General features: G+C 40.3%; 1 long non-coding RNA gene across 1 annotated transcript in view; it reads right to left on the minus strand.

The window, feature by feature from the left end:
• Window positions 1-270: 270 nt before the first annotated feature.
• Window positions 271-11,543, minus strand: part of LOC109083289 — an 84,566-nt gene continuing 73,293 nt past the window's right edge. Inside the window, exon 3 of the long non-coding RNA XR_006153204.1 lies at window positions 271-476. This is a non-coding gene — a long non-coding RNA (uncharacterized LOC109083289). The remainder of the gene's footprint in view (window positions 477-11,543) is intronic.

An 11,543-nucleotide genomic window follows, 5' to 3' on the forward strand; every position in this document is an offset into this window, starting at 1 on the left:
ATTTTTTCAATGAAGAGTTGTGGATGTTTTTATTCTGAAAGGCTCTTGATTAAAGATAAATAACTATAATTACCCTGATTTGATTTGATTGATAGTTAATATGATTGGTGGTAAAAGTGTTCTGAAGAAGCACGGAAGACAAACAAAAAGAACACTCAAAGCAAGGCAAAATATTGTTTTTTTTGTATTTCTGTTTGGTTTTATCACAGATCTAATCAAAAACATGGTATTTTGTTAAATTACAGTGGGGCGGTACCTTTTCAAAAGGTACACCTTTGTACCTAATATTTTCTTAGTCTACACATAGCATTTCTCCTTGCATCTTGCCACAATTTTTATAGAGTCACACATTTAACAATGTCATTTTCTGAACTCTCACATTCCTGCTGTGATTGTGTTTCAATACATTGTATAGTTTATCATCACTGTCAAGTACACCAAGAATGCAGAACTTCCAGTGATGTCCTCATTGTGACCTGAAAGAGAGAAACAAAGGTCAAACATACAGCTTCACATAAATTCGCCATTCAAATTTCATTCATATTGTATTATAGTCATATCAGCATATAGGTCTGGTTTTGTGTGTTTCTTTTGTGGTTATTTTAATCAAAGTGAACTCTTTGGCACACATTAGCTGTAAATATATTATTTTTCATTGTTACCATGCAAATATTTGTCTTCAGTCTAACATATTATTAATCCAACAAATACCTGGCACATAAATAAGAGCATTTTGTATTGTATTGATTATATTATTGTTGTATTGTGTTTCTGTATTAAATGGACGTAATGACATTGAAGCCTGTTCTCATAGTGATCATATGGTTCTCAAATACATAGATATGTGTCATCTAGTTTGCAGTGGCGTGTCAACTGATGTTACTCTGGTGACACTCAATATGAGGATGCTGCACACTCATTCTCAATTAGCAAAATCCCCGCCCATGAATTACAACTATGTATGTCACGTGTCCAGGAATGCAGTGGAACAATCTGGACTTCTTTCTTAGGTTTGTGTTCAGTACATTGCATAAATGCAAAAAAAAAAAAACTAAAAAAAACTAATAGTTTTCAACTCTTAGCAACACACACACACACACAAAACAACAAAACAAAAACTGGCCATTAAAATTCAGTGTCATCAGATTGTCACGTTTTACGCACCATTTACTCGTGGTAGGGAGGAGGTGTACATTTATTTCGTACCAACTAACATTTTGAAAATACAAACATTTTCATGAATTCTAAAGTTTACATCAGAACGGCTTCACGAATGATTTACACAAAAACTCATTTTACTTGTGTATCATGAATGAGGCCCTTTGTCTGTCTCTCTCCTCCTTTCCCCCTATTTTCTCTACTCTCCTCTCTTCTTCTAGTGAAATATTTCCTCTAGATCTCTGGTGCCAATCATTTAGTCAGCCATCTTATACAATGTTGTTCAACATTTCCATCTCAGTAGGGCCACAACAGTTTAAGATGAATGCTGAGCAACAGATTTAGCTGGATTCGACTCTTCACGCACAGACAATACATGTGGTGCAAGTTCAAGATCTAGCAAAGATTTTCATTGAAGATCTTGAATAGACACTCCATGTGCCCAAGTCCATGAGGAGGCCATAGCTCTGGTGGAGTGGGCTCCAACCCCAATAGGGCATTCCTAGCCATGAGAGCTGTATGACAGAGATATCACATCCGTGTTCCAATGGGACAGTCTTTGCTTAGGTACTGGCAGTCATTTGGAGTGGCTATTGAAGGACAAAAAGCTGCTCATCCGATCTGAACTTGGCAGATCACTCAAAAGCATAGTTCATGCATGGGGCAGAACATCTGATAAACTTCTGAATTCTCCATGTTCAATCCTTCAGGGGGAAAAATCCAACAAAGTTATGACCTGGACTCTAAAAAGTGTTGAGAGCACCTTTGGAACTTAACCCTACTTGGGTTTAAGAATAACCTTACAATCATTCTGCATGTAAGCACCTGAACTAGACAGCATGTATAAGCTATCTTCAGTGAGAGTGCTGTATATGAAAGAAGTCAGTGGGGTGGACTGCGAATGAACTGCAGCTGTCACAATGATCGAGTCACAAGATCCAAGTGCGAGGTAAAAATGGTTATTTGTAGCTCAGATAGCCAGCATAACCCCAGATGAATTACGTCCAGACCACTCAAGCAGCAGTAACTCAAACCCAGTGCAGGAATCCCAGGCGGGCGAGGAATAAGGTCCAAAGAATACCAACTGGAGGTACAGGAACACAACTAGACAAGAGAGACAGACGAGAAATCAACGAACCAACAACAACGAACAGGATGCCCAGCCAAACTTAAAGGCAGCGCAAATGAGTTGCAGCTGGTGGATTTCCGGCGGATTAATGGGTGAATGAAAAACAACGGGCTTTTAATTTAGATACATGAAACATCGGATGAATTCTCCTGTACGCCGGAGGGAGTTTGAGGCGGACTGCCACCGGACTCATAATTTTGGTGACATGCTAAAATGGGCCAATAAATAGTACTCAACCCATGAGAGCTGCTGGCTCCAAGAGGAGGGGTTCTGAGAAACCAAACATCGCAACACTCTTTCTAGATCATGGTTGGCCCTCTCTCCGTCTGACCATTACTCTGAGGATGAAATCCAGAAGAAAGACTAACAGTTGCCCCCAGTAATTTACAAAATTCTCTCCAAAATTTGGAAACAAACTGAGGCCCCCTGTCAGAGACCACGTCCATCGGGAGGCCATGTAAGCGATAACATGATCTAATGACAGCAACGCGGCGTTTCTCTGGCAGAATGTAATTTGGGGAGAGGAACGAAATTAATTGCCTTCGAGAACCGGTCCACCACGGTCAAAACCACCGTGTTTCCCTGTGAAGGAGGGAGACCCGAAACGAAATCTAGCGAAATGTGGGACCAGGGTCTCGAAGGAACTAACAACGGCTGAAGGAGTCCAGCAGGGGGTCGATTGGAAGACTTCTAAACAGCACAGACAGAGCAAGCCCAAAACAAAAGACGAATGTCACGAGCCCTGGCTGGCCACCAAAACCGTTGTTTAACGAGAAACATGGTACGATTAACCCCAGGATGGCAAGCTACCTTGGAATAATGACCCCATCGGATAACTTCGGACCTTAAAAGCCTCTGGCACAACAAACCGACCTGGTGGGCATCCGGGCGGGGGCATTACCCCTTGCGAGGCGGTGCGAACCTTCGACTCGATGTCCCACAAGACTGCAGAAATAAAAGACTTTCTGCGGTACAATGGGTCGGAAAAAGATGGGCGATCCGATACATACCAAAAATACGGGATAACGCGTCTGGTTTGATGTTCTTAGAACCTGGACGATAAGAAATAGAAAAATCAAAAACGACACGAAAAAAAAGAGCCCACCGAGCCTGCCTAGAGTTTAATCTTTTAGCGGACTTGATGTTTTCAAGATTCTTGTGATCGGTCCAAACAATAAAAGGAACCCCCGAACCTTCTAACCAATGACGCCACTCTTCAAAAGCGAGCTTGACTGCCAACAGCTCTCTGTTACCAATGTCATAATTACACTCGGCGGGGGACAAACGGTGAGAAAAATATGCGCAAGGATGCACCTTACCGTCCATGAGGGAATGCTGGGATAGAACTGCGCCAACCCCCACCTCAGACACATCAACCTCCACCACGAACTGCCAGGAAGGATCAGGGGCAATAAGGATGGGAGCTGAAACGAAACAGCTTTTCAGTTTGGAAAATGCAGCTTCCGCTGCACTAGACCACCTGAAGGCAGTCTTGATGGAGGTTAAGGAAGTCAAAGGGGCGGCTAGCTGGCTGAAATTGCGAAAAAACCGCCGGTAGAAACCAACTCTGGGGTTGGCCAATTTACCACAGCCTGAATCTTGTCGGTATCCATGCGCACCCCCTTGGCCGAGACGATGTATCCCAAAAAAGGAACAGACTGTGCATGGAAAACGCATTTCTCTGCCTTGACAAAAAGCCCATTCTCTAACAGCCTCTGAAGCAACTCGCCTGACCGTGTTGAACATGTTCCTGGAGAGAATGAGAAAATATCAGTGTATGTCATCTAGGAAGACATAAATGAACTGATCTACCATATCTCTCAACACATCGTTTGACGAGTGCTTGGAATACCGCGGGGGCGTTACAAAGGCCAAAACGAAGAACAAGATATTCAAAGTGCTCCCTGGGGGTTATTAAAAGCGGTCTTCCATTCATCCCCCTCTCTTATGCGAACCAAATGATAAGCATTACGGAGATCCAATTTCGTGAAAAATGATGCCCTCTGCAGACGCTCGAAACCCGACGACATCAACGGCAAAAGATAAGTATTCTTCACAGTGATGTCATTCAAACCCTCGATAGTCAGTACAGGGACAAAGAGAGCCATCTTTCTTTTACACGAAAAAAAAAACCCCGCACCTGCTGGAGAGGAAGAGGAGCGGATGATCTTGGCTGCAAGAGAATCAGAAATATTTTCTCCATGACCTCCCTCTCCGGATTGGAAAGCGAATATAATGTGCCTTTAGGCGGAGACGTACCTGACAATAATTCTATAGCACAGTCATTGGGACGATGCGGAGGTAGAGAAGCAGCACGAGACACTTTACTGAACATTCTCTTCAGGTCGAGGTACTCACATGGCAACATTAGACAGGTCAGTGTGATCATCCTGAAACACAGAACAAGACATAGGAGAACATGCAGACAACAGACATGACGCATGACAATATTCACTCCAGGACAAGACAGAATTTTTTTCCCCAGTTTATGTGGGGATTATGGAGCACCAGCCAGGGATGCCCCAAAACCACAGGAGGCAGCAGGAGTGTCAGTGACCACAGGAGCAATGTACTCAGTGTGTTGTCTGGAGATGATGAGTTTCACTGAGACTGTGGAATGTGTGACGGAGGGTAACGACTGCCCATTAAGTGCCACTGCAGAGATGGGCTGAGAAAGTTCCACCATGGCTTTCTTAAGTCCTTTAGCAACTTTAAAGTCTAGGAAATTACCCTCCGCCCCCGAATCCACCAAAGCCTCACAATAAAAAGTCAAAGCATGAAGTGTCAGCCTTACCGGTAGTGACGTGACAGAAAGAGAGGATTTATTAAGAGTTGCTCCACCCGTCAGTAACCTCTTACCTACTGGCGGGTACCGGCTTTTACTGCGACATTGCAGAACCGCTTTCGTGACTCGGCGGCTCCACAGTACAAGCATAAACCTTTCTCTCTGCATGTCTCTGCTTCTCCTGCTGTGAAAGGCGAGACCTGCCCATCTGCATGTATTTGTTCGGGATCAGGGAAAGAGAACTCATCTCCTCCTTGTCAGTGACTGATGATAGGCTGCTCTTGGATGAGTGACGTCAGGGATTTTCCGCTTATGTAAGCCTCTGTCTGTCTGTGGGACACACGCCCTCCTTACTCTGGCATCCACACGAATAGCCAGCTCAATGAGTTTATCCACCCCCGCGGGTAAATCCGAGGAATAAATCTCGTCCTTGATGGTGTCCGAAAGTCCGTGTAGAAACAGGGTCCAACTTGTGCCCCTCAGAATTCCAGCCGCACTCCGCGGATAAAGTACGAAATGCAATAGAATAATCGGCTACGGTGCGATCCCCTTGTCGCAGCTCTGCGAGAAGTCTAGCTGCCTCTCTGCCATAAGCAGCACGATCAAATACCTTCTTCAGCTCCTGTGAAAACGCTTGGAAGGAGTCGCAGCACGGAAGTCTCTGTTCCCACACGGTGGTTCCCCAGCTTGCCGCTCGTCCCCTGTGAGCAGAGTTATAAATGAACGCTATCTTAGATTCCTCGGTGGGGAAACGATGACGAGTTGAAGAGAAATAGTATAGAGGGAGCATTTAGCCAAAAATGAGCGACACAACTGGGGCTCCCCGGAATAAAAGGCTGGTGGTGGTAGACGAGGCTCAGGAGAAGGGGTGCTATGATCCACAGGCAGCTGGTGGACTGGCACGCAGGTGGTTGCTGAGAAGAACCAGTCTCTAACTTGAAGAAAGCGCTTAAACTGAGTTGTAAGTTCCCAAAACCCAAGCAACCAGGGCTTTGACAGCACGACCCGTAGCCATCATCTGGTCCTCTTGGCATTCCATGCGAGAGTTACTAACTGGTTAAAAAAGTCTCGTAATTCTGCCGAGCTCACTGGATCCATTCTGGTTGGTTCATTCTGTCACAGTGATCGAGTCACGAGATCCAAGTGCGAGGTAAAAATGGTTTATTTTGGTAGCTCAGATAGCCCAGCAATGAGAATGTAGGAAGACGATGGCATAACCCCAGATGAATCACGTCCAGACCACTCAACACGCAGTAACTCAAACCAGCGCAGGAATCCGGCAGGCGGGGCGAGGAATAAGGTCAGAGAATACCAACTGGAGGTACAGGAACACGAACTAGACAAGAGAGACAGACGAGAAATCAACGAACCAACAACACGAACAGGATGCCAGCCAAACTTAAAGGCAGTGCAAATGAGTTACAGCTGGTGCTCATTATCGCAGCTGCTGCTAGTTAACAGATGCACACAATCAGACAGAGACACAAGATGAATGCACTGACCCCATGAACCGTGACAGCAGCGTGTCAGCTTGCCACTCGGACGAGGGCCTTGCTGCTTGCTGTGTAAAGACAGCAGCTGACTTTGAGGAGAAAATACCATTCAGTACGCCTATAGTAGTTCAGAATGCATCTAATTACAGTTATTGAATATTGAGAGAATTAGGAACTGTGTGAGCCTTTTATTTTTTTTGCTTTAAATGTCACGTTTTCACAGCTGACGAAAAAATAAAAGAGGAAAACATATTTAAATAAAAATAAAAATAAACAAATAGTTAACACTCCTGTGAGATTTCCGACAAAGAGCTCTAAACGACTTTTTATTTAATCGCAGAAAAACAGCCTACAGAACAGGGATTTTTTTTTTTTTTTTTTTTTTTTGAGGTCGGATGGTTCAGTTCCAGCATCTACCCAGCAGGGTCTAAAAATAACCTGTTAACCAGCCTGACCCACTGGTTTCTAATACTTATACATTTGACCTCTTTCTTATCCATCTCTTTCGCTATTTTTTATTTGTTTATTTTTCTTCTGTAAACTCATGAACACGCAATCGTGATTTTGTTGTTGTTGAAGCAAACGGTGGGAACAAAAATATTTGCTGTAGTTTCCCGTTCGCTGCAACAGATTTTTTTTTTTTAACCCCGTGGTTCTATGACAACTTCCAGTTACAGAAATCCCGTGGAAACGTGTTCTGGTTCAGAGGGTCACCATTTCATTTTTTTTTTTGTGACAAACTTTTATTTCGTAATATTATGTAAAAATATATATGGAATATATTGGGGGGCACCATGATCTTCGGGTATTTGTTCGTGATTACCTAATGAAATTCTGTTTTTTACAAAGGAGGCTGTTACTTACCACCACATTTCACTTCAGATCTGCCGCGATACAAGCACAAAACCTGATTACGTTTGCGCTTGTATTTGCATTCGGCCTGGTTCGTTTATGATTACTTAAACTTACATAAATAAACAACCCCTGTCAACACAATTAATGCATTGAGCACAATTTGATTAACTACCACGTTACAGGTCAATACCCAGAGAAATAGCTGAAACTATTATTCTGAGTTAAGCCTTAGCATTAAGTATTAGAATGTTGTAATCGCCTTTGGTCCTGGTGGCATTGTGCAGTTTTATTTGATAGTAATTTGACTGACCGAGTCTTGCAGGTGCTTTAAGATATAAAGATTTATTCAGTATGGGAAGATGGATGAAGATGCTTTTTATGAACAACAACATTTACTGCTAATCATATTTACAGTTTCTACACAATCTAACAGGATAATTAATGCAACATCCAGTATATTATTAAGTGAAAATTGTAAATTTAGTTGTCATTTGTACTTTTTGCAAAAATTAGTTTAAGATTTGGTGCATGTGTGACAGTTTAATTGACAATTAATAATTGGGTAAATAAAATCCAGTTAACCCGCAAATCCCATTTAATGTTTAATTTATTACAGTGTTTCCCCTGCCATTATATTAGAGGGGCGGGCCGCCCCCAACGAACACCCCCCGCCGCCCCTTGAAGGTCGAAGTCATTTTATTTGAATTACATTTTCTCTCATAGCGCCAGATCACAACAGAAATCATGTAAAGTTACCTTTTCGATAGAACAGGTCTATACCTTGCTCTTTTAATTACACAAAACTTAAAAATAGCCTTATGTTATTGATCTTATTTACATGACGCATGTCAATTTCGGTCTGCTTAACGTTACGTGGTCGCTCTCTGTTTTGCGCAGAGGGGTAGTGTCGTAATGATGAGCACGCGCACACACAAAAAAAAGAGAAACATTTTCACAAGTGTTACGTGGTCTTAAGGCTCGATAACGACGATTTAAATATGAATTCTCCGTGTCTCTGTGTTAATGAATTGCGCAGCCGCCGTGGTTTGGATACAGTAACTGTACTGAAGCTCGCGTGACGCTTACAGTGATATTAACGGTCTGCCGTCCTCACCATGACGGACATTAAATACATGAAACCACATCTCCAGAGCTGCTCTGAGAGTCACTTCATGATCAATTGACTGTTTAATTTTAATTTAAATTAATTTTCATTACTTAAAGATAAAATGAATGAATGTTTTATGCCTTAGAATTTCTGAGGCAAACAAAAATCATAAAGGTGCTAAATTGTAAGCATAATAAATTCCAAACTTGTGCTTATGTTTTCAAATAATTAGACATTCTTAAAACAGAATTTTGGTAACAATAAAACATAAGGTTGGAAAAAAATATAAATAAAACATTTTGATAGGGCCCTAAACATGTAATTTTTAAAAAACTAAAAATTGAATTTAAATTGGTTTGAGCTTCATTATTTTAATCATTAAACAATGCTTTTGATTAAGAAAATTTTTAAACCAATTAAAAAGGAGTCCAGAAAAAAAAAAAAAAGAAAACAAAGGCCACCCTTTAGTGATCAGTTTGCTCTCTAACAAGTTTGTTGCAATGTCATGACTACTGGTTGGATTAAAGGAATTTAAAAGGAACTTTTTTATTTCTTTTCTTCCATTTCTGCAGTTGGTGGCTTCATCTGTGCATTTTAGTGCTGATAAAAACAAAGGTGAACACAAAACAAACTACATTCAAAAGTTGCACTTATACCACATGTATAAAATGCCAGACTGGCGCTTACAGCCAAAGCCTAGTGTGGGATTTCAGTGTGTCTGCAGGTGTCACAGTAGAGGGATTTATTGGGTGGTTAAAAGTTGTGCCGCCGTGGTTCTTCAGATGAACACATGATGTTAAACTTCAAGATATTAATGTGCTTTTGGAGAGAATGCAAAAGACAGTGAGACTATTTATGATATAAATTAATGGTAAAGATTCAGTAGCAGGACAGAACCCATGGTACAAGAAGAACAGAGCTGGAAACTTTCCCCCTGAGGAGGCGGAGAGGAGGAAACTTCTCCCATCAAACTCATCAATCTTTAATCACTCTGATGCAGTGACAAAGTCTAGGCTAAGTTTCATCATTAATACCACAGCATTTGAACTTTGTACCATACAGCCGATCATCACCGGTGCGCAAAAACACCATTTATATTTCAGAAGCTTTAAAATTAAAAAAACAACCCATTCTTTATCACAGTGCAGTAATGGCTTTTATTTTTTTATTATTATTTTTTTTTTGCAGAATCAACAGAAGAAAAGGGAAACAAAATAACTGACAAAGAAAATGAAGGAGCACAAAAACCCATTCTAAAAACACAGTCAGATTCTGAGAAAGATATTGATCTGTGTTTTTACCGTATTACTTGCATTTAACTGTTGTGTCTATAACAGCCTATGTCATGCTTCGCAGGAGAAAAAGATCTCAGGCTTCGTTTATATAGAAGGAACCGCGGGTAAACTGAAAGTTAAAACGCTTAACAGACTCTCGTTGGCTTTCTCTCATTTTATGACTATATTGCAAGTTAAATGTTACCTTTAGCTGAATTTGTAGGACAGCTTTCATTGTTTCTCTCTTGTGCAGAATACTGGTAAGGCCTGTTGCCTTTCCAGTGTCAGTGACCTCTGAGCAGCACGTTTTTTCTGGCACCCATGTTAACAACTGAGAATTCATTTTGAAAGCATGAAAGGCACATCATGAATAATCATATTTTCTGCTGCAGCTCATGCCACACTCAGGTGCAGTGGTGAATCAAGTATTACACTGTTCTGTATTGTTATACTCTTGTTGACAGAAATCAATGTGCACTGTTTGTTCGTAATGCGTAACAATGAGATCTTTAAACACTATATAAGCAAAAAAAATTGCTGTCAATCCTGTCAAAGAATGGCCTTCACAATTCTGTACCACTAGTGCTCTTTCTTTATGTTGTGTTTGCCAGAATAAATGTGTTTTGTATTCTGTATTTATTTCATGTTTGTTATAATGTTAGAATCTTATTTATTAATTCCTGATTGAACATTAGCTAATTTAATTATTTGTTTACACACAGTGTGTTCATGGTAAATTATCTATACATATATGCTACTGTATATGGCTCTGCAGACTGATGTCAGAAAGAGTGTAATTATTTACTTGATCTGCTGTAATACAGTTTAACTGGGTGTGAACTACAATGTTTATTATGTCTATCCATTAAAATGCATGTTAGAGTTTCAATAGAATGTGAAAATATGCAAAGAGGAAGCCTCTTTACTTGGGCAAGGCTAGTGAAGCCATTAATCTTCTTAAACTCAAGACATTGGCAGACGTGGACAGTTTTTTTTCTGAATTCTACAGATAGTTTGCTCAATTTTGCTCATAGAATGTATTATAAAAGCTTCTCTTTCCCTGCACTTATTCAAGGCCTTATGCTGCTCACAAACCCAATATATTTTTCTAGGGCTGGGTATCGATTCGATTTGTTTTCGATTTACAAGCTCTTGATTCGATTCAATTCTTGGGTCGATTCTCTCTCTCTCTCTCTCTTTTTTTTTTTTTTTACATTCAGTGAATATAGTTTTAATACAAATGCTATTGAATTTTTCAAAAAAAATTTACAGTAAACATCAGTTTATAAATGGTGAATTTATAAAAAGAAATTAAGAGCCACAGGCCTGTATTTTAAACCTTTTGTTATTTTGTATAGGGTCCTTTTTTAAACAATAATAGGGCCATATAAAATGTTCTTCTTAATTTTTCTGGTAATCAGATGAAGGCATAAAACAATTTAATTTATCCTAATCAAATGAAAAAAAAAATTAAAACAGAGGTTTACTGTTACAATTTAAAAGAAAAATGTGATTATTCCTTTAAAAATAAAGATTTATTAATATTTATTATTAGTAGTAGTAGCAGCATTTTTGTTACATTGAGTCTTAAGACTGCTTAATAGTAATATATTTTTGACAATTACTTCATGTGAAACTAAACTTTTATTTTGACGGGTTGCCGTAAGGAACTCGCAGCTGCTGTGTATGCAGTCTCGCGTAGCCATCGATGTATTATAACATCTCGGTTACGTATGTAACC

The sequence above is a fragment of the Cyprinus carpio genome, chromosome A22 (genome assembly GCF_018340385.1).
Source record: "Cyprinus carpio isolate SPL01 chromosome A22, ASM1834038v1, whole genome shotgun sequence".
Lineage (NCBI taxonomy): Eukaryota > Metazoa > Chordata > Actinopteri > Cypriniformes > Cyprinidae > Cyprinus > Cyprinus carpio.